Source organism: Excalfactoria chinensis, chromosome 9 (genome assembly GCF_039878825.1).
Source record: "Excalfactoria chinensis isolate bCotChi1 chromosome 9, bCotChi1.hap2, whole genome shotgun sequence".
In the NCBI taxonomy this organism is placed as follows: Eukaryota; Metazoa; Chordata; class Aves; order Galliformes; family Phasianidae; genus Excalfactoria; species Excalfactoria chinensis.
The window spans coordinates 10,116,368-10,139,766 of record NC_092833.1 but is presented as its reverse complement, the minus strand read 5'-3'; the positions used below and the strand labels follow the sequence as shown (position 1 = coordinate 10,139,766).

The 23,399-nt window shown below is 40.5% G+C and overlaps 1 long non-coding RNA gene across 1 annotated transcript; it reads left to right on the top strand.

Annotated features, from left to right (window-relative positions):
- The first annotated feature begins 11 nt into the window (after positions 1-11).
- LOC140256299 (uncharacterized) lies at positions 12-19,415 on the top strand. The gene is made up of 3 exons (XR_011904678.1): positions 12-284; positions 6,993-7,164; positions 19,191-19,415. It is a non-coding gene; the product is annotated as an uncharacterized lncRNA (long non-coding RNA).
- Positions 19,416-23,399: the final 3,984 nt, after the last annotated feature.

Below are 23,399 nucleotides of genomic sequence, written 5' to 3'. Positions count from 1 at the left end.
GGAGTGGGTGTTCCTGCATAAGAGTTATCCCCTGTAGGCTCCCCGGTCATCCTTTTCATCACAGGCTGCCCAAAAGCGGACCAACAGATACAGTTCCCTTCCCGCTTTATGGGTATGGGGGCAGGTGCTGCTGGCCCGCAGCTGCTGTTCAATGGCCGTTCTCCTGGCACAGAGCTGGCGGCTCCGTCTGTGCTTCCTCTTGGCAGAGCTTTGTGCTCAGGCATGCTGTTTGCTTCTGAGAAGTGGGGGGAGGAGAATGGACGCTCTCTTTGATTGAAAACCAGGTATGAAGTAAGGCTGTAGTCACCCCATTGTTGCATCTGTGGAGCTGGCATCATGTTGGTTTTTACTGTTGACTTTTCTTTACTCAGCTCATTCTTATTGAGTCCTACACCATGGTTGCTGTGCCTGAGAATTAAGGATGGTAGGTGGGTAAAAGACACCAAATCAGAGTGCAAGTTCCCATAGGTTTGGGAACATAACTTATGAGTGATTTCCTATCTGGGAAAGGTAGATGTAGATGGTCTAAGAAGGAAAAAGCTCATTTTGCAAACTGGTGTGTGGATGTCACAAAGGATGATAGAAAAGCTTCAAGTCATGGCAGCAGTTACACATAAATATGTTGTGTAAAACAAGGCCCAATAACAACTGCTTGCTAATTCTTTTACTGTTTGTCTGAGGCAGCTGCCTCCTTTCAGGGCTCTTTCTGCGTGTTGTAGTTAACCTTGCACTTCAGTTGCAAATAAAGTTCAAGGATGAAACATTTCAGACTTCAGTTTTACTGTTGGATTCAATAGAGATATGCTTATTGGTGTTTTAATATCTACTATGTTCTTCAAATGTTATGATTTTGCTTGTTGTAATGATGAAAGTGATCCTCCTGGGATCTTTCTTATGTTACTCCTTTTTATGTAGAAATATCTGAAAAATTACATTTGGGCCATTGTGAACTGGCTTCCAAAAGAGAAGGTAAAGAGAAGGAACATAATAATGTTTGCATATAGTTGAAATCATCTTTTATACTAGACTCACCTCTGTGTGTATTACATTTCATGCAAACACCTGCACAGGTGTACAGACTCATTCCAAATCCCCTTCATTTACTCTGTCAAATTGCTGCTATAGTGCTTTTCACCCTTCTTTGGAAAGATTTATCTATCAGCAGCAAAATAAGGGCTCACGTAATATGCCCAGGTATTGATCTGATAGTCAGGTACTTGAGTTATCTGGCATTTACATGAATCCTTCCTGTTTTGAACTAAAGGTGTGATTAATTAAACCTGTTGAGACTAATTTGCAAGAATGCTTTACGATGGAAATGTATTCAGATAAAGGTCCCGATCATTTCCTGATCAGTCTGCCTCCAGAAGCACAAGCCTAAAAGGCACTTCCCAAATATAATCCCTCGCTGTTTACTTCCATAAACTTTCCCGTCCCACTCTTAAAACTAATTAGGTTTGTTTCCTCATGTTGTTCCCACTGTGAGGCTACACCATACTTGCTGAGCTCTGATAGCTAGGTGCTTTCTAGTTTCCAGTCTGAATGTATTCATAGCAGATATAATCCCTTTTGTCCTTGTGTCAGTGTCTTGCTTTAGTTTAGACAGTCCTCCTCTCTCTGTAGTGTTTGTCCTTGATGTTTTTACAGAGTGCTGTCCCATACTATCTTTTCCTATGTTTTTAAGGTCAAATAAGGCAGGTTCTTTTATAGTTTTCCCATTGCATATACACAACAGGGACCCATCTCAAAGGGTGCTCCAGCTGATTTTAACCTGTTTTTCAGATGAGTAACCAAAATTAATCTGTCTGCTGTTTAATTTAAGAAAAAAAAACACTGGTAAATCTTTTATTTCTTGCTGATACATTTTAGGCTGAATCTTGTTTTCCGTCACTGTCTCATGAGTGATTTGTTTGGAAATTACTGTCAACTGGCAGTGTATCCACCTGTGGCTTTCATTTGCTGCAAATGCAGTTTGTCAAACTGAGCCCTCAGTGCTATTGGACTCGGCTCTTCTATTTTGATACTCTCTAGTACTGTGGCATTTCACATGTACTTGGAAGCAATCAAATTCAAAAGGTGGCTTCAAAGCTCTAAAAACTGTGACAGTTTACCTGTAGTTAAACCTGTATTTTCTAACAGTGAGGGGAATGAGTTAATGGATAAAATCTGTGCTATCCAGATGTTACTCTTGTGGTGGCTTCAAAACTATCTTGTTGTTGGAAATAAAGGCACAGAGTACGTTTAGCTATTTATGATTGGGTTTCCTTGTTCTATGTTGCATTCTGGATGAGGTTTATTCCTGTAAGCTCTCCAGAAGTGAATTTGTCATTACTAGTGTTTAGTTTGCTATGTTCTGAAAAGGACTGTTTTTTTTTTTACTCTCCTAATGAAATAAGATCTGTTTTAGGAGCAGCATGGGAAAAGGGTAACATTATAATGATACGAAATCTTAATTTGAGTAATGAATATGGATTGCATTTAAATAATGAAAAACCAAATGAATATCTGTCACTTTCATCTCAAATGGTTGTGATGGTATTTGTGGTCTTTTAGAAAATATAGTATTTAAGGTGCTGAGAAGCTTCTACACCTCCAAATTTGCAGTCATGTTCCCTATTATCCTCTGAACGGCAACAGTGCAAGGAACTCATTATCACTCGATGCAGACATTAGGATTTTCTTTATTGGACACACTTAATTTTGAAGCAGAAAATCACATTACTGCTGCATCACACTATCTTCTAAGAAAAGAATTGCATAGATTTGTAGCCATACTTCAGATTTACCCCCAGAACATAAAACATTTATACAAGGTAACATGCTTCTTATGCATAAGAATATCCTTACAGATGAAGTAAGTAATAAAATTGTTTGAATCATCGAGTGATATCCGTGTGCCCTGTGTTTTCTGTACAAGTGCTCCTCTGTCTTCTGTTAACAGCTTATCTTGGTTCTCTCATATAGTGTTGTTTTAAAAGGGATAGATGTTCTGTTACCTAAACCATGGGTAACAACTTATGATGACCCAGAACTGGCAAGGACTTATGAGTTATCTTGTCCCATTTCCTGCTTTCATTACATAGTCAGACAATAAAAAACCTCCACAAGTTTTCTCTTGTGATACCGGTACTACTTCTTACACCTCAGCAGTTCAAAATATTACTATGATTTCCTATCTAAATTTATTCATGGAGATTTATATCTCCTCTGTCATTCTTGGATTATGTCTTATGTGGTTCTTAGTCATCCTGTGTGTTTGCCATCTTGATGTGCTTTTATACAGTGTAATCTATGTTGATTTTGTCTGATTCTGTGTAATTGTGTTTCTGTTTTCCTGATCATCTGAGAAGCAGCGCACCTCTTGCAGATAGATCTCATCTTTCCTCAGTGCGAGTGACCATATTTTTTCACAGCCCTTTAGATTTCACTCCTTCATATTTCCAGATACAAGAGTGAAGAATTATCCCTTGAATGAACAGATGAAATGGAAAAAAGTTCTGTTCCTAGGCAGCATGAGATGTGTTTGTATAATTCACTGCTATACGTTGTTGTTGAATGTCAGAGCATCGTGATAATATGCTTGTTGATTCAAGTCATTCTCTGCATCTTTGTGTTTCAGTACCTCAGCGATCAATCAGGAATAGTGCGTCTGCTTATGTGTTATATTAGTGTAATCAAATGTACTCATATAGCCCCTGGCCAACTGAATCCCTTTCTTCTTGGCTGTTACCAAGGGCTCCCAAAATCAAAGTTAATTTTGAACAGCAAACTTTTTTCATGATGTTCTGGTGCTAACTGGCTGGGAGTTTTAGCACCAACCTTGATGTGGTTTTCAAACTGAAGCCTCCTGGGATGGCATCAGCAGCATACTACTACCATATTTATTTTCCTCTAGCCTGAGATTACCATTGAATTGATTTGCCATGCTCCAGCTAAGTAAGTAACCTCTTCATCACCAAGTGGTGAGTCTACAGTGTAAACAAGTGCGCTGAGGTAGCCCCATAGTTAAATGACAGATCATAACAGAAGTTTCTCATGACTGCATTATAAGGGTTGGCCACCACCATTTTGGTGAAACTGCTGAGTGTTATGAGTGAAACAGTGGCATGCTGAAAGCCATGTTTTTCTCCATGGTGTTTTGTATTGAAGTCAAACTATTTTTGCAGGGAGATCTGCCAGAAGAGCTTAGCTCATGGGTTTCATGCAATGGGCTGAATTTTCATGGGACTAGATGCAGAGTTGAATGGAGTAATCAGTGTAATCAGCTGCTGGTGCGTGCATCTGCCTGCTTCATAACCTGGTCTGTGAGCTCTCTAGTGTGCACTGAGCTTCCAGTACCAATGTACTGGACTTCACCTATTTAGTAGTGCTTTCCCTCTCGGCTGGTGCTTGTGAGTTGGCAGTCTGGCTCCCCTCCATCTCTCTTTGGGTGTAGTGCTGAGTACTTTCCATTCTTGGCTGACGACTGGGAGGCTTGGCAGAGGTCTCTGATCTGAGTAAATATATGTGAGGGCATCTCTTCATTGCAGAGCTGTGTAGCATTGCCTTTCCTAATCAATAATGGATGAAAGATCCTAGGATGTGTGGAAATGTGTTGGGGGTCAGAAGGTGAAGGATGTTGTTGTCACAAGCTGAGAAAGATGTCAGGGTTTTTGTGCATGCTATTCAAAGGCTGAGTTAAAACAGTAAATCACTAGGGAGACGTTCTAGTAAAGCAGCTCTGTCCATATACATAAACCCTCCAGCTCCTAGTCCATGCAGGTAGTGTTCGATGAACTGGTGATGAAAAGGAATTAGCTGGCTGGTAATTCATCTAAAAGATTGGCAGAGGATTTTATAGGCTTACACCAGAGCTGGCTGGAGACAATAATCTCTTTTCTCAAAGAATGCTGAGGTCCTGACGCCCAGCTCGTTGGAATGAAACCTGAATGCTTTTTAATTCTCTGTAAAAGATTTTTTTCTTTTTTCTTTTTCCTCACTGCTTTTTGTTTTTAGGAAGGAACAAAATGTTTCATTGTGATTTTGTCAATGATTTTGATATAATGGATTAAAAGAGTAAATGTCTTCCAAATACCAGAGCTTTTTAAAAGAAGAATTTCATTCCAAACACATCAGAGCTGTTTTCTCCTCTGAATTTTTGCTGAAATTTCATTTTAAGGAAAGGTTTACACACTTTAGTGGCACTGTGGGCTCCCTAGAAGCAATGATGTGCAGTAGAATTTCTGCTAACAGGATTTTTCATACAGTTATACTTAATGGTGTCCTGGGGTTGAAAGGGGTAGGGGGGAGGCTTGCGTCCACTTGGCAGCCGTTTACAATGCCAAAGCAATGTAAAAAGACCTCAGGGTGCATAAGAAACAAGAGAAATCTTTGGTTTTTCACTGCCCCTGGATGAGTGAGCAGGGTTGATCGATGCCATACTGTAATTTTACACTTGTACAATTCTATTGCAAACTGTAATAGTACAGAAGAGAAAGAAACAAGGTTAGTAAAGTGCTACAAAGTAGGCTTTGGTGAAGGGACATGTGCCTCAAAGTTCTTATGCCATAGTCTCTTGGTGGGACGAGAAGGAATGGAAGCTTAAATGGCAGCTATTCAGAGTTACCTGGAGGCTCTAGGGGACTCTTTTTTTTTTGTCTTGTTTTTCTGTTTCCTCCTGGTCATTCAGAAATGAGACCCCTTGCCAGCCATGGAACACCAATGACTGGTCTGCCATTCACAGGTAACTCTGAAGCTCAGCAGTTTCCAGATGTGCACACTGGGATCCATGTTTGTCAGATCAGCATTCACCAACTTTCCCTCTTACGGTTGGAAAGGAGTGTTGTTATATGAAAAACAGCAAGTTCATCTGATACTTTTCAGAGTCAGCATGTCACCCTCCAAGTCTCTTGCTTCTTCCATCTGCAAAGGGCTGTAGTGTATGAACAGCCTGTGGCTTGCAGTAAGAACTGCAATTGTAGGGCTTGTGTAGAGAAAACAGTGGTTTCTCTGAAGCACAGCTTTCAGAAAATGAGTCCTTGTGGAGCCTCTTTGCTGCTGGTTCTGGAGACATGTTTGATAGCCTTCAGCAGTCTGCTGTATTTCTTTGTAGACCAATTTAGAATAAAACATGTAATGAAGAAAATGCTATTTTAGATATTCTGCTGATGAACAGACCTCTGTAAGCACGGGTATTTTAATCTTCAAGAATCATAACGAGCATATGAATGAGGAGGGCCACTTGTTGCTGAAGATGTTTTGGTTATCATGCACTTCTGTGTAGTGGTGTTTAACAGAACTGTGCAGTATGTGGACACTAGAGGGCTTGCTAGAATCCCTTCTCTGGCTTTGCACGTGCAGGTCGAGCTCGTTCAGTGGGGTACATGAGGGAATCTTTGCTCAGGTTCTTGCAAGTGGATTTAAGTCTTGAGGGGGAAACTGAGGACTACAAAATCATAAGGTTCTGCTCACCCACCACCTCAGATGGGGCTGTGTCAGAGAGCTCAGTTAGTCCCAAATACTAAAGCAAGGAGAAAAGCGACTTTATTCTTGGGACAGCCTTGGAGCATTGTGCAGTTATCTTTCATGTTTTGTTGTTGCTTTTTTTCTCTCTGTGTCTATTATTATTGGATTTCCCCAGGTTCAAATATTATAAATGCGGTGCTTTTGTTTATTTACTTGTTTGTTTTTGCAACTATGAGGCCTTTAAAGTGGACATTCTGAAGTGATTGTGTAAATACTATTATTTCATATAGTGAAACATCTCTAGTGTGGAAAACAACAACAAGAAAGCATGGATGTAGTATAGGGATGTGTATTCAGATTCTGCAGACTTGATTTCCAAGGTTATGTTCTGAAGTGTGTATTTTATGGAGATACTTAAAGTGAAACAAAAAGACCAGGAAACCTCTTTATGTACCTGTGTTTTAATGGGATCTTGACTTTTAACTGTTGCACATTCTTAAAATACAACCTTTTTTGGAACAACATAGTTCTGTTTGGCTTTAATTCAGGTGCGTCAGTGATGGAAGAGATTTGAAGCATGCCTGTGGCTTTGTGGCCAGAAGCACTCATGGATATATCAGCATAGAAGAGATGAACCCAGGTAACCAGCCAGGTGGCTTCTTGAGATGATAAATTGGAGGAAGATCAGAAGGTAGCAACATCGCAACCACTTCTCACCCGGTAAGTGCAATTCAGAAGATCAGTTGGTCCTGTTGCAGTCTTTGAAAGTGAGGTTTTAGTAGCAGGGCTGTGGGACTTAGGGTTCCTCTGCCTTTCAGCATCAAGCGCATCTCTTACCAAATACAAGTTGCTAATGGGAGCAGTGCAAACAGAAACTTGGTTTCAGTTACACATTCGGTACAGGAAAATGATTGCACTGGTGATCTCCTGACGTTCAGATTAGAGTGCTGAGCTGCTGTGTAGGCTGCTAGAAATTCAGTTGTTTGTATATATACCCTAGATATACCCTAATAATGCGACTGTGTGCTCAAGTACCAAGTTGAACACGGTGTTATGCATGGCACACTCATCTCCTGGTGATGTTTTCATTCAGTCTGTCTCACCCTGGTCCTGTTGGCTCTAGTTCCACTTTACCTACTGTCTGAGCTGCTGCTTAACAGTGTGTTTAACTGGTTTAGAAACAATGATATCACTGAGTTCCCCCCCTTCAGTGTTTAACAATAAACCTTCAATCACAGCGTTGGGCAGTAAAACAGAATGGCTTTGAAAGTCAGTGCGCTACCAACGGGCAGCCTTCCAGCAATGGGTTAAGCAGGGCCATCTCTGTAGACTGTCCCTCACCAGTCTTTTGTTGAGTTGACCTGCTAGGATTTTTACCTCTCTTCCTACCCTTTCCTCTTTCTTTCTTTCTTTCTCTACTCTTTTTTTTTTTCAAGTCTCTCGATTTCATGCTGGCTTTTAAATTGAGGATAAAGTTAATTCACTGCACAATGCCACAGCTGGAATGAAATATGGCTGGTCGCCCATGTGGCAGGGAGGGGTGCGTGCTGGCTGGGGGTGGTTCATTGGATCTCCTAAGGCCACTACGGGCTGTCGCTGATTTATTGATAGTGCTTCTAAGCAACAAAGCAAGAAGTTAACTAATTATGAGCATATGGTTCAGCTCATGCTTGACTCAGCAGACACCTTGTTAGCCTGGGGCTAGCTAGGTGCTCAGAAGCAGAAGAGGAAAGTTTTGGGTAGAAGTTGTGGTCCAAAGTCCCACAGGCAAGCCAGAGGGAGACTTGATTGATCCTAATCTGGCCTTTTTGTTAGGAGGCAGCATGCTGCTGTCAGGAACAGCTTGGTAATAACAGATTTGTGGCCTCTAAGTCCTTGTGGTTATAGTCAGCACGCGACACTCGGTCGGCTCCTTGCATGCTCTGTGCTTAATTGGTCTCAACGGTGGGGGCTGAAATGAGACGGTAGTTCAAGGTGCAACACATGCTATACCTGAAATTGCAGCCTGTGAGCTGCTGCACAGATGTCAACTTTTTACCCATGAACTTACCACCGGGGAACCAGAGTGTTCCTACAAAAAGTGATATGGGATGTCTGAGAGAATCTTGCGGATTTTCAGTGCTCGGTATGAAATTAATTAGAGGGAAATTTAGAGAGAGTGACTGGTAGAGGAAGAAGGAGGGAGACACACAGAACTTAGTAGGAAGTTTATCAAGGTGAATTTCAGTATCTTCATAGAGTGGTCAGCGTGCATAACTTGGACACAGGAGAGTATTTAGTGGGAACTGTTATCAGCAAAGGAGGGAAGAGGGTGTTTCTTCCTGTCCATCTGTTGGTCTTTTACAGATGAATTGGGCTGTGCCACGGGATTCAGATCAATATAGTTAGAATCTTTTTTCCCCATGGGTGTGCATGGTCTCCAGGAAATGCAGGCTTATTGCTGTCTGGATCATACTGAGGTTAGAACAGTGTAAGAATTAATATAGTTTTCCTGACTGGAAATGCTGAGGGTAGGAAAATAGCAATTTTGCTGTTTGGCAGCAGAAAGAGCTCCCGGGATGAGTGATTTCACGCAGCCAACAAACAGCTTATCTGTGACTAGACAGGACAGAAGCAGGCAGGCGGTCTGTGTACTAGAGTAAATTTAGCAAGGTCAGGTGGCCTAGTCACCTCTGCTAGGCACTGGTGAGGCTGCATCTGAAGTACTGAATCTAGTTCTGTTCTTCACAGGATCAGAGAGGATTCTGGCTTAGAACAAATGGAGCACAGCCCAGGGTCTGGGACAGCGACATGGCACTGTTAAGGCAGAAACAGTTCTGGGTGTAGATAAGTCCCTGTCCCTCAGCAATTTCTTATCGCTGACTTCATGAAGATGCTGCCAATAAGTTGAGGAACAGAATGTGAGAAGCCCCTGGCTAAACTTGTGCGGCTGCTGAAGGTAGTTAGAGCTCACCTGGCTGGCAGCGCTGCTGCAGGCTGGAAGCTGTAATGTGGCTTGTACTACAGATTTGGGATGCTGTGATGTTAATCTCTTCTTAAGTCACCTAGAGGAAGTGGAGGAATAAATTCTCAAGCTATTAAAGCTGTTCTTACTGTGGATTTCTGACCAAAGCATTCCTTTGTATTTGCTTATAGGGAGTTTCTCTGACAGAAAGCTTTGTCTGCTATTGTAACCAAACAGCAACAATTACTACTTATGAAGATTACTATATCAACATATCTGTTGTGATACATATTAGACAAAGAACTAAGACTAAATGTTCAGCCTTAAATTCTCAGTAATTCTCATTTGTATTGCTCCAGAGTGTGCGGGAGAGATCCACATGAAATAGCTCTTTAAGCCTGGTATAACACTTCATTAGTGTGTATGCATGGTGCAAAGCAGCCTTGGAGGAAATCAAAACTGGGACTTCATGCTTGCCTGTTTCTCTTAGAATCCATTTCCCTTTGATTCTTTACCCAGAGAAGTAGAGGGGGACAGTAGAGACCTTTTCAAGGTGGTTTCAACCTTGTTCACTGTGGAAAACCAGCCACTGCTTTGATTTGCTACAAGTACAGGTTATTTCAAGAGATCAGGCAATGGTCATGAATATTTAAAGGAACTGAGCTCAGGTTTGAAAGTGTTTGGATCAGTAAGAGATTTTGTACCTAATTCAGAAAGGGAGCTGGGGATAAAGATTAGGATTTAAATAATGATCCAAAAATCCTGTATGATACTTAGAAACGTTTGAATATGAAGTCCAATTTCAGACTTGCTGCCAGGGAGATAGACTTGCTGCCATTTTAAGAGAAGCTTTTCTGACTTCATTTTGAAGTTACTGTGACAGACAGATTGCATCTGAGTAGGAACTCTATACAGTTTAGCTGGCATCAAGCAGAAATTGGGAATCAGCCATCATAGTTTTATAGACACCTTATAGTCTCTGAAGTTGGCTGAAGAGGAAAATGTAAGCAGAACTAGTGCCAGCAACAGATGAAAGGCAGAAAAACGATGTTGTCAGTCCTTACAAAGAGAAAGCCTGCGTTAGATGCAAGTACTAAAGAGTTCCTGTTTAAGAGTCAGACTCAAAGCTTCTGTACTACGTGAGTTAATAAAATGTCTTGTCTCCTTGTCCAGATGTTGAGCAAATGTTGCTACAGCTGTAGCTTCTTACCCATTTCTTTTTCTGAGAGAGCTTTACATCACTGCGGACAGAATCTTCAGGTGCACTCTAACAGAATTCACTGTTTCCCTGTCTCCTGTTTTTCTTCGTCTGTCCAGCTGAAACCCTAATCTAAGCAGCTGCCATGTCACAACACTCCTGTTTTGATACCAATTGCTGCTCCCTTTCCCACTTAACACAGATGTAGTCATTAGGATGACTTGCATCCTGCTGCAAGCAATATGTCCGATCTTTAACGTACAAAGGTATTGTTTAAAGGGCTCTAAAGGTTTTGAACAAACTGGCCTGGCAGGGGGACTTTCAGCTTCCTCTCCCTTATGGGCGCAACAGCCTGTGTTTGTAAACAGAGCCTTACAGGACTAGTGGGAGCCACTAGAGGACTGTCAGCTGGTTAATTGGATGTCAGCTCCCTGCTGGGAATAAAAGCTAATGAGTCATCCTGCATAAAGAAAATGGCCCAGAGAGAAAGGCAAAGAATTGCACAGCAATAATCACATACACAGAGAAACCCGGAGCTCGCCTGTTGGGATAAAGGCAGAGCAGCATTTGGGGACAGAGGGCTTCCCTGTTTGGTTTTAGTTAAGTAGAGATTAAGCAGGTTATGAATCTATAAAGATGAGATATCACTGGTGTGTATTACACATGAGCATGGATGCATGAGCAGTTGCTCTGTATGCAATATGAACATTTTTAGGCCTCGTATTTTTGTTGCCTTTGTGTTTTCTTTCATCTTTACAAAGTTCAGAAATCAAAATGGCTGTCTAATGAGGAGTTTACTGCAGGAAGTAACAAAAAGGAATAATGAAAGGAAAAAAGCAATCATTATTTCAAGCTGGAAAGTTGCTTCTTTTTCTTGTGAAAAGTGAAATCAAACAGTCAAAAAAGCACGATGAAAAGATGTGTTCCAAAAGGATGAGGTTTTTGTTGAGAACCTAACATTCTGCAGAAAGAATTGTTGGAATTTAGCATTTTGTGCATACACACACATATACATTATATATATCAGTATAGTAACATTAAAAAAATAAGTCTTTTTATGTGCATTCTTTTCAGAGGATGAATGAGAGAAACTGGATTTTGGCTTTAAGTTTTATAATGAGGGCATATGTTGCCATTTTGTTTTAGCTTTTTGCCAAAGAAAGGGCTAATAACAGAGAAATAGGCAGACATACAAAGAAGAAAATACAAAGCTTAAAAGAATCTTCAAAAAGATAGCTGTAAGAGATCCTGAGAGGCCATTAGATCTGTCTAGAGGTCCTAAAATAGCTGATTTCTATTTAAGCTGTGCCTGACAGGTATTTACCTAGCCAGTCCTTAAAATGCAGAAGAATGGAAGTTCCTTAGCCAACCAATTTCAGTACCTCACTAAACCTCTGCAGCAATTCCTCCTGATGCTTAACTTTAAACCATCTTTGTAGCAATTGAAATCCATTGCTTCATGTCCTGTACTGCTTGGAAATACAATCAATCCTCTTTCCTCTTTCAGCAACCTTTTCCATTCTGAATTCTTTCCTTAAATCTTCCTGTCTTCTTCATGGCAAGCAATATGTTATTTTTTCCTCTTTCCTGGTATCCTGTCCATTGATCTTTCTGGTGTCTTTTTGTAGTTATCATTTATTACTTTCCCGAACAACCAGAAGGGGGGAAAAAAGAAGAGGAAAAGGAAAGCTAAAAAGACATGCTGCAAAGACAACTTGTTAGTTGGGAGAACTTCGTAGTCAGGAGCTACCTGCTAGCTGGGGATGTGAAGATGGTAGTGGATGCAGCCAATCCACAGATGTCATCCTAAGGCTTCAACAGTTCTTGGTCTTGTGTGGCCCACCCTCATCTTTTCCTTTATAACACATAAGTAATATGCACTCTGATCCTATTATAATTCATAGCAATAGCACCAGGAAGATCTGTATGTCTCAGTGCTTTTGAGTCATTCAAAAATGGCATTTTGTATGGGCTGAGAGCCAACTGAATAAACGAGATGTTGGCTTATCTCCAGATTTATGCAACATGCTGGATTTTATCAGTGCTTCTATGAGTTTTCTTCAATACAGGCTTGGAAAGCAAATATGCAAAGTGTTGTTTGCATTTGATCTACAGATACAGCTGAGTATGTCCAGAACTGTTCTGAAGCGGTCGAGGAAATATTTTCCTCCCTCTTGTCTCTAGAACTGCTGAAATATTAGTGGCCTGGGACTGTGGGACTTCTTGATTAGGGAAACACTATTTTGAAGTCTTCAGCAGCTGTAGTAATCATATGAGCTCCTTTCTTCCTTGGGCTTCTGACCATGCCTTTTAATGGGGTAGCTGTTCTGATAATAAATATTTCTGATGAACTGATACTTATAAGAAAGACAGCTTGCAGGGTGCTGTGGAAGGATGGTGTAGTTCCAGCTATCCTAAGGAGGATGAAGTATTGTGTCACCTTCTTTCAAAGCAGTAGTGAGTTATATTAGCTGGATAGCATGGTGTATTTACCTGGCTACTGCTAGTGCTAGATCAGTTCTGTGGAAAACAGTCAAAAGCCTGTCTGTCAGTCCCACAGCAAATTAAAACAGAATCAGAGAATTAATGCTCTTTATAAATGCGGGTTAAGCACACCATAAGCATGCTGTAATTATAGTCAGCTGCCAGGCTAGTGCAATCCAGTAGCACTGAGCTCAGGAATTAAGTTGAGTATACAATTAATAGGAGCTTATATTAAAGGCATTAGTAAAGTTACAAAAGCTTTGTAACAACAGTGTGACCCACGGTTGGACACAAACAATGTGTTTTTGTGTGCTATAATTAGCACACACAAAAACTTCCTATTACCTCGACAGTTTTTCATTTGTTCTTTAAAGAATTGAGCAATGTAAAGCACTGTTGGCCCATGATAGATGGGAGCTGAGCTCTCGGTGTGGAAATGTCAGGTGTTGTCACTGTTTGGACAACTTGGGCAGTGCCAGCTGGTCAGCAGACATACCTGACAAAATCACTTACCTACAAGGTCAAACTCTGCCCACATGCTGCTTGCATCTACCCGAGTAATACCAGTACTGATACACAAGGAATCATCGCCAGCCCTCTGAAGAGCCTCTCCTCCTTTTTCTCCTTCTTACTTCTGAGACAAATAGATCTCAGTGCAAAAAAGTATTTTGCTCTTTTGGAGGACCTGAGAGTTAAAGGAGAGAAGTGAATGCAGAGGAGGAGGAAGGAATTTTCTCATAAGTAAGCCTAAGGGTTTGAAGAAGTCATGCATTGAATTTAACACCAACATGGTGGTACTTGTGATCTGTGAGAGCTGGTATCATTGAGATCACTGGAGGAGGACTGAAAAACACAAATAAAAGGTAGCAAGCTGTGAAGGTTTTGTGAAGGAACAAGTTCTGTGTAGAACTTTTGAACCCAAAGAAGTGGAGAAAAACAGCTAGTGGAGTACTGATGAAAACTCTTTGGAGGCAAAGAGTGTTCAACAGCAGTTTATTTGCTTTGAGTCCCAGATGCAGCTTAAAATGCAGATGGTACTTAACACGTAGCCTTCTGGGGACTCATTAGCTGTGGGACTAAGGAGGAGGTGAAAGAAAAAGGTTGTGTTTACCTGCAGCCCAGACAATGTGTGCTTGTGCCAATTAGCTCCTGAGGTACACTGCTCCTGAGACTTGCACCACTAGGGCCACTGATGTCTATGGCAGGGCTGGCAGCAAGTATAGACCTGTGGCAGTGAAAGGTGTGGCATTGCCCTGTAGATGCTAGGTCTGAAAGTACGAAGTCATCAATCTACTCCATTTCTGTCATCTACTACAGACTGTCTCTTCTTGCATTTCATTGAGGATACGTGTCATAAGATTTTTTTCTCACTAAGCAGAACTTAGTGATTGAGTTATGGTAGAATCTCTGATGGGGCCTTTCTGTGCCAGGACAAGCACCCTTAAAACTTGGTAGAGATCAGAGATCATCCAGAGAGCACTAATGTGCAGTTCTTCTGCCCAGCAAGTGAATCTTTTTTTCCTCCTGTTTGCCACACATGCAGTCAGTTCCTAACTGTTGGTCTGCCATGGGCCTTTTTGTTATACACTCTTTTGAGTTTATTTCACACTTGTGTTAATACGCTTTCCTCTCTTAAAATCTAGCTTATGCCCCTTCAAAGCCCATTTATCATCTCCATGAAGCTCTTCTCTTTTGCTGTCATCCTTCAATTTTGGGGACAGATATTAATTCCTAAGGAACGTTGTTTCTTTCAAAGCATCCCAACTGCATGGCTTTGTTTGGACCTGAACAGTGTTCTAGTGCTCAACTGAGATGGAAACATCTGCTTTCAGGTTTTGTATACTTAATAACCTAGATGATATTCCCTTTACTATTTGAAAGAGCAGGCTTTTTTTCTTTTGTTTCCTGTACCTGAGTTTCAATAATCTTCCACTTGAGGAAAAATGTGTATATTTTTGAGTGGATGCAGAGAATGTCAGAATTATTGGATAAAGTAATGTGTTATTGCTTCCTTTTTTTCTATTAACTATACAGTCTGTGCTGGAGATTTTTATAAAGCACATTTTTCTAGCAGCTGTGGCTTTCCTGTAGTGCACTAATATGTAATACAAATGACATCTGTCATGTTTGATTTGTTCTGGTGCTTAAGTTCAGGGAGGAATAGCTCTCACTTGTGACGGGAAGTTTTGAGTATCTCCCTGAGTGTTAAACTGTCTTGTAATTTGTTAGGGTCAGATAAGAGGGCTGTTCTTTGCTGAAGCTGAAATAGAAGCTCTACTAATGCACTAATCACTAGTATTAAATACAAAGGCAGCACTTCTTGAAGTTCCTGAGTTATGGGGGAGTATTGCCTTGCTCCTTTATTCTTACCTGGGCATCCACTGTGGAAGACAAGAGGTTATGGAACTGAATGGCCTCATAGAACCTTTATATTTTATTCATAAAGACTAACTGACTAACTTAGTCTTCTCGTCAAGATAAGGAATGGTTGTAAAGCCCTCCAGTGTCATGTTGCTTAATTTGATCAGTGTTTGCCACTTCTCATCCTAAAGGTGCTGATAGCTGGAGGGTTAATGTTATCTGGGATGAGTTACAAAGCTGAATAAAATAAGATGTTCTAACCCGGATAATAATTTGCTGCCTCACCTTTCCTCTCGAATGGTGACAAAACTTAAAATAACAAAATTATTGAGTGACATTTTGAAAATAATATTAAATGAGAAAAATGTCATTAGATTTGCTTCTCATTTTAGTCTGTTCTACAGATGTGCTGTAGGTTATCTTAGGTTGCGTGTCCCTCTGTGCTCCCTGATTCTTGGCTAACCAAGATGTGTTACTTTCTACCCAGTCTGCACTGGGGTTGCAAAGACTTTCTCCTCTGCAGTTCTTATAATATGTGGCTTGGTTTTTTTTGTTGGTTTTTGCTTTTTTATGTTTCCTTTCTTAACCAAACCTTTCAGTTTCTGCCATTCTACATTTTGTTCTTTGATGTTGATGTAATACTTAACATTTTATAAAGCCATTTGGTGAATGGTTTGCATGAAACATAAGCAAATAAATTGTAGGGTAAAGCTATGTTTTACTCCATGTTCTCTGTTGGTGTGCACATACCTTTCATTTTTATATGAGTAATGTATATTTCTATTTTTATATATATGGGCACATGCACATACATATACCTAATCTGTTTTATCCCACTGTTGTATGCACTACTGTTGTATTCCCCAAGTCCAGATAGGTTTCATACACAAAGTCTGACTGTCTGATTGTTGCTATTATGCTTCTGAATATGTTTTCAAAAATAATTTCCTGCCACATTCCTGACTGTATTTGTAGGCTGAGTTTATCCTCTTCCCTGCTGTTCCATGATCTGCCCCTAGGTTACTAACAACCCCAACAGACAGCCTGGCTCATGCTACCTGCTGCTTAGACGCAGATTAACTCACTGCCAGCCATATGGACTACCGACTTCACAAATTCCTCTCCTTTTGCTTTCAGTTCTCTGAAAAGTTAATGGACAGTTTGCTGGTAAAGAAAACACAAAACAAAACCCCAAACCTGTGACATAATCACCTGGGCTTAACAGAACTGGCCCCTCCATCTGCTTTTACACTGGGATTTGTGCACGTAAAGCAGAATGTGGTGCTGTGTGCATGTGGGTTCATGGTGGTGACTTTCCCGTATGGCATATGTACTTGTTCGGAATGGAGTGTAATTGGATAAAGGCAATATGCATGTATTGCACATGTACAAATGTATATGATTTTATATTCCTAAAATAATCCCCACAGAGAGGCTGGACTTCAATTAGTATTAACACTTGTGTTGTCATTGGTTGCTTTCTTTGCTTTGGTTTCTACCCTGAGCTCTGGTCCTTGAAATCTACATCACTTTAAGTGTTATTAGTTTGGCGGATCAAATTTTGAGGTGATTTTCACAGAGAATTATGAAGGCATACAAGATACAGGATGTGTGGATGTTACACCTGAAAAGAGATTCTCAGGTTAAGATGATGTGACATAAGTATGGAGAGAACTACGATATATTACTAGTGTTGCATCTCAAGATTTTATTAGAAAACTGAACTCTTTACATGCCCAGCATTGAGTGTAGGAGCACCACGTGGGCTCTTTGCACAAACAAGTACATCCTGAGCCACTCTACTTGTGATTTTTCTTGCTGTCTGGGGCAGATGGAGATTTCCAAAGGAGACTGGTAGTAGTAGCAGGTGCTTTCAGTCTGTGCCTGCAAAAATGTGACACATGTTTTAAGATCCAAGTGAAATGTGTGTTAAGCCACTTCAGGCAATCACTAGCCATAAAACGTATATATTTCTGTCATTTAGGCACTCTTGTACTGAAGACTTAGATTTCAAGCATGCCACCTCCAGTAATTTGTGAAAGTGAATCTTGGTTATGATATGCAATTTGTAACATCTACATTCCTGTACAAGCATTCTGATACAGGATTATATGCAGATTGATATAACTATTGCTTTGGTGTGTGTGTGTGTATACTTTGCTAAAAGTGGGTCCTTAACTCTAGACTTCATATGTTGCATCCTAACCTGAAAGCATTAAAACATCTTACTGGAGCTCATGCAGTACTTTGCAGGTTCTCCCTTTTCCTCACTTTTCTGCAAGATTTTGGCTAACATTTTTGGGGTTCTCTAATTTTTTTCAGCCTTCAGGAAAAGAACAAATATCTTCAAAATAAAAGTCAATGTTCTGTGGCTTCTGCAGGGACAGAGTGCAGCCTGGTACAGGATAAGGGAAAAGGAAGAGGCAAATGTATAGAGTTTTTATTTTCCAATTGATGAGTAATTTTTAACAAAGTATGTCTGGTGTATCCTTTCTAAATATCACAGCTTGGTACTTTTTCAACTCAATTATTGAATATCCATAGACGAGCCAAGCACTGATAGTAGGAGATACTGAAAAACTGTTTGAGTTTCATATCGGTTGGTGTACTTAGCTTAGGTGATATTGGAGTCTGATGCTTTGGTGCCTCCCTTGAGCTACAGATGTTACTACAGAAATTAGTTATCTGAAAGCACAGATTCTGACTTTAGTTTTAACTGAAAGGGATTTGTAAATGATTTTTGGAAGTGTTGACTGACCTTAAAAAGTTACATCTGTTCTTATTTAATACATAAGAATGTATGTATGTATGTATGTAAAGTCATAAGAATGCCTTTAAGTTGTCCGTACAGTCAGAGACAAATCTGCTTTTATTCAAGCTAGCAATGGGAAAATGAGATTTAAGGACAGAGCTGGTTCTCAGGTAGATTTGTTGGTGTTGTGGTTTAACTCAGCACTACACAGCCCAGCCTCCGTCATGCTTCCATCACTCAGCAATACAGCAGTGCTGTTAGCACTGCTCAGCTGAAACCAGGACAGTTGAGAAGGAGAGAATACAATGGTCTTTCTTTAGTCTTTGGTACATGGGAATGTTTGTTTAGTTCTAAGGTTTGAAATCCCTCCTCCTCAAGGAGAAAAATGAAGACAGTGGGCCTAAATTGCCAACCTACATAGCACCCAGAGCTGGCCAGGAGCCACGTCTAGACCACAGTGGTTGCGTGTGAGAAGAAGTGGTTCATTGCTGTTTTCTTCACCTATTTGGCCTACATGGACTCCTTACTGACTGACGGTATAATCCAAGAAGTGGACATGATGTCCATTAGTAATGTTTTTTCCGCTCAGGTAATACACATTCAGCTTAAGTCCTCTGTCCGATCCTTGTGTAATGAATATTTCCCAGCAGGATGATGACTTGTGCTGCAGCCTCAGGTCCTTGGGAGGAGGGTGGAAGAGATTTCTGTATCAGCAAATACCTTGGGAGTGAACGTGGGATATTTAGTGAGCACGTGCAAGCTACCATGAGAGCAACAGGGAACCAAACTCTTAATGAAACCCCTTGACAGGAGAGTAAGGTTGGCTGGCGTTGTTGCTGGTGCTTAGCTCTGGTGCTGACGCCAGCCAGGCCCTGTTGAAATAATCCTCTTAGGGAAAGAAAGAGTAGAAAGCATGTCCATCTGCTGTGTGTACTCTTTGGCTGCAGCATTTGCTGTGTCTGATTCTTGTACATTTCTCCCTGCCTTCTCACTTTGTGGTGTGACAGGAGATTATAGGAAGAGAGAAGCACTTGAAGTTGGAACTTTCATTTGAACGTGGATAATACCATGGATATGGAAAAGAAAGGAATAGAAGTTGGTCAACTTCCCATGAATACTTTGCATGTGGGCTGGCAGCCTTTACAACCTGACTTTCTGCCCCTGTTCATACACAGAATCATAGAATGGCTTGGATTGAGAGGGACCTTCATCCTTCCTTCTCCATCACTGGATCACACCGCTGCTCTCTTGATACGGTTGTCTCCTAAAGATCTCATATAGAGACATTCCATGATCTGTCATCTTTCTTCTGAAGTTCTGCTGATGGTTTGATACCTTTTGGACTAAGCAGATGCTGATATCATTCCGGCTCCAAAGTCCTGAATTGAAATGCCTGTGTTTCACCCTAAATTTAAAGAGCCTGAACAGAGCTATGAAACACAGAAACCCAGGATAATGTCTGGTGCCTCAAGATGTTCTCAAAGGAACGTGTAATGCCATAAACCCATGGATCAGAGCTTGCCGTCTTTGGGATAAAAAGACAGATCTCCATATCTTCAGAAGAAGAAAACAAATCTTTACACTCTGTTCATCCTGTTCATCCTTCTACTCCTGATTTTGATTTTTACTTTTTTTAGGTTATGAGCAATCTTTGACACTTACTTTGTGACATTAAAATGTTTTTAGGGTGGTGTCACATGGCATCCTTTATGTACTGCGTGCTTGCTTTCGTAAGAGAAGCTGATCTCAGTCATGTGGGTTTTTGTCTTTGTACTGGCCAAGTCAGGTAGAGGAGCAGTACGTTTCTTTCAGTATTAAGCTGTCAGCAGATTAAAGCAATATACTGTAAGGAAAAAGAGGTTCCTGAACATTATTAAGTCTTTAGTTTAGGATTAGGAGATTTTAAGACACATTTAATTAAACAGAGCAGGGACACCTTTATAAATCTGAAGTTGGGGTTAATTCACTCCTCTAATGTGCTCCATTTCTTCATTACACAAAGATGAAACAAATTCCATGTTGTACTTGGGGAACCCTGGAAGGGAATGTGGAGTTTCATCTCCAGACAGTTCAGTGCACTGGAAGGACATGATTAATTACTGTGTCAGGGGACTCTTTGTGATGGAATGAAATGAAATCAAACCATGTCTTACAGCAAGTCAGTCCCACTCAGAGCACTTTCATGAAGATAATATCCTTACAGAAGGACAGGAACCAACCTGGTAAAAGAGACCCTCCAGAGCTGCAGTAACATGGGGTAAGAGGAAAGGAAGATCCAAAAGTTGTCCAGACTTTGTACTTGGGATCTCTTGGACTGTGATGAGCCACGTTTCATTTAAGTGTTGATGTTGGTCAGTGTGTGCTTCCCACTTCTGCCTTTTTCTGGACCCAGTGGCTCAGTGTTTAAATGACACAAGATTTACAGAAGAAAACATGGAATTATTTGTATTAGCAAGTTTTGGGTGTTTCCTCTCTAGGCCTGAGTAAATCAATCCTGGACCTTAAGCTGTGAATTTAACATGAAATGCAATATAAAGAAATTAGAGTATCAGGATAAATGAATGAATGTGTCTCGATATTTGGCAATATTGCAACAAATACTGTTTTGGGGATAGAAGGGCAACTTTTCTGTTTTGTTAAGTAAAGTGTCTGGAGATCTTTAAACCCAAAAAGGACCATCTTACCTCTCACAATGCAGCTTTGTCAGTTTTCTTCTTAGTTCTCTTTGTATTGGGTGAGGTTTTGTATGTGAATAAAGCATCCTTTCCCAAAAGGCATCTGCCTTGATTGAGTTGTTTAGGGAGGGGGAAGTTGCAGTATCTTCTGAGAGTCAAGTCCAGTTTTTAATCAGTGGTGTGTTTTCTAGTTTTCATTTTCTTTCCACTGTGAGCAGTAGCTTCCAACTGTTAAAGGAAAGACCCTGTGTATACCTGGAATGGGAAGAGTACTCACATGCTGCTTTTGTTCTACATCACAACTGCCTTTATTTGGTGGGTTGAACTGTGTGAACTGAAAGTGGATGAACAGGCAGCCTCAGTTTCTGCATCCTTTGCAACTGCTTTCTCACTTTTTTGTTCTAAATGTCTATATAAATCCGATACAAGTTTGTGGTGTAGGCAATCACAGCTGAGTCAAGGATAGCAGAAGAGTTCAGTTTTTCATTACGTTCCTTAAGAAGTCCTCTATAGTTAATGCAGCATCAATGATGCTTTTGGTCAGAGCACTTCATACATGTGGTATTCGGGGAAAATTTAAAGCTGGGAGGAGTCAGGTTTTGGCTTTGTGTAGTATTCTGAATGCAACTCAGTACAGACTTTATTTTCTCCTAGTTGTTTTCTTTCTCTTGTTTCCCCTGTTGTTTTGTTTTGTTCCTGGAATACCAAACAGCTTGTTTATAGCACGGCAGTGTCACTGTTGACATGCAGATCTGGCCCTGCAGATAGTTAAGGAAGGGAAATAATGCCACCTTATGTCCTGATTTGTCACTGCCGAGCCTGATGTTTCAAGTCAGATGTATTTTCAGCAAGGACTGTTCTGGACTGCTTTTCCACTGCTTTTTGGAGTTATTTCCACTTGATCAGAATGGATATGAGATGGATGCGGAATGCTTAGTGTGTTGGTAATGATTTGGCTCCTGCATTGCCTGAACTTGGCAGCATCAGAGCAAAAACAAGTACAAATTAGCCTCAAAGGGCTAACATCAAACCAGTGAATATTCACATGAAATTCTTCCTGGGTTATTAGTAAACGAGGCAAACTTTATAAATGCAAAATAAATTTAGGGATATGTTGCATTGATTATAACATCTATGAAATGAACATAAGCCCTGTAAAATAAGTGACTATAGACTTATTAGTTCGAGCATTGGGAGCAAGCAGAGCATGAATACGGTCACATTTGAAACTAACAATTTAAAGGGGTCTCTGATGGTTGATGGATTTATTTATTTATTAAATCTCAGTCATTCTGACGGGAAAAGAAGGTGAGATTTAAGAAATAAGGAATACAACTGAAGTTTTTCTATGTGTGCTTCTGTGCGTATATCGCATTTTATTTTGTAAGCTTGGCATTGCCAACGCAGTCACTGTGTGATCTTAATGTCTGCTCTCTTGTAATATAATAGATACATTTTGTGGTATTTCTTTAAAGATGTTTTGTGTTCACCTGTTTGAAAGGCAGTGGGAGGAAAGTATTGCTGCCAAAGTGGTCGATAGCTCCATCCATACCAGCCAAAGAGATGGAAATGCCAACCATGCTTTACCAATGACTAGGACTGGGGGTTAGGCATTCCCTTCCAGGTCTCCCAGATGTCCACCTATTTGTTTTACAGCCCACAGTGTCATCTAGTTTTTATTTTCTCCCCGGGATCGTTTTTCTACCTCGGTGCCTTTTTGTGATCAATCAGAGCAACCCGGTGTGTTCATTTTTAATATGTTCCTGATACATCATTTGTCGAAACACACAATTTCAGATGCAAGTTTATTTAGCTGCCTTCTTCCTTAATGAGCATTTGATCTTAGAGTTCTGCATAGAAGTTTTTGAGCAATGTTTTGGTTTGTTGATGATTGCTGTATGGCGAATCCTCTCCGCTTGCACGTTATTTTGTTACAGCCTTGGGAAACTTTTCAGGTGCAGCTGATTGTTTGGCTGATGTTGGCTATTCACTGGGTGAGAAATAGCAACAAATTAAGTGTTTTCCCCAAGTTTCTAGCTGACAACTGTGTGGAGAGCAATCTGCTAGAAGACCAATTACTATTTTGCCCAGAGAAGGGAATGTAAATCTGCTGAGATCTTGGTGCTGAAGCCATTGGAACGTAGTAAAGTAAGTAGAATTTGAATGTGGAGTGCTCAGAAAGCAGACAGATAAAACATAAAATAGGATGCAAAGCTATCATTCATATATACAGAATGTTTATTTCTTGTTTATTATTGGGAATGACCAGATTGCTGCTTCACAGAAGGATACTTTGTTTTCCTCATTCATACTCTAAGGGAAATTGGTATGCTGCTCTAAATTAACTCACACACTCAGATGAGAAGTTTGAAAAAACCACACGCAACAAAATGATGGAAATACTAAGATAAGTGAATAATACTGAAGGATACCAAGAGTCAAAACTGTGATCTTAATAAATTTGTAATAAAAAATCAAGTGATTAAAAGGAATCACGCAGAGGAACTGCTGAAGGGCTGGTGGCCTTCAGAAAGTAAAGAT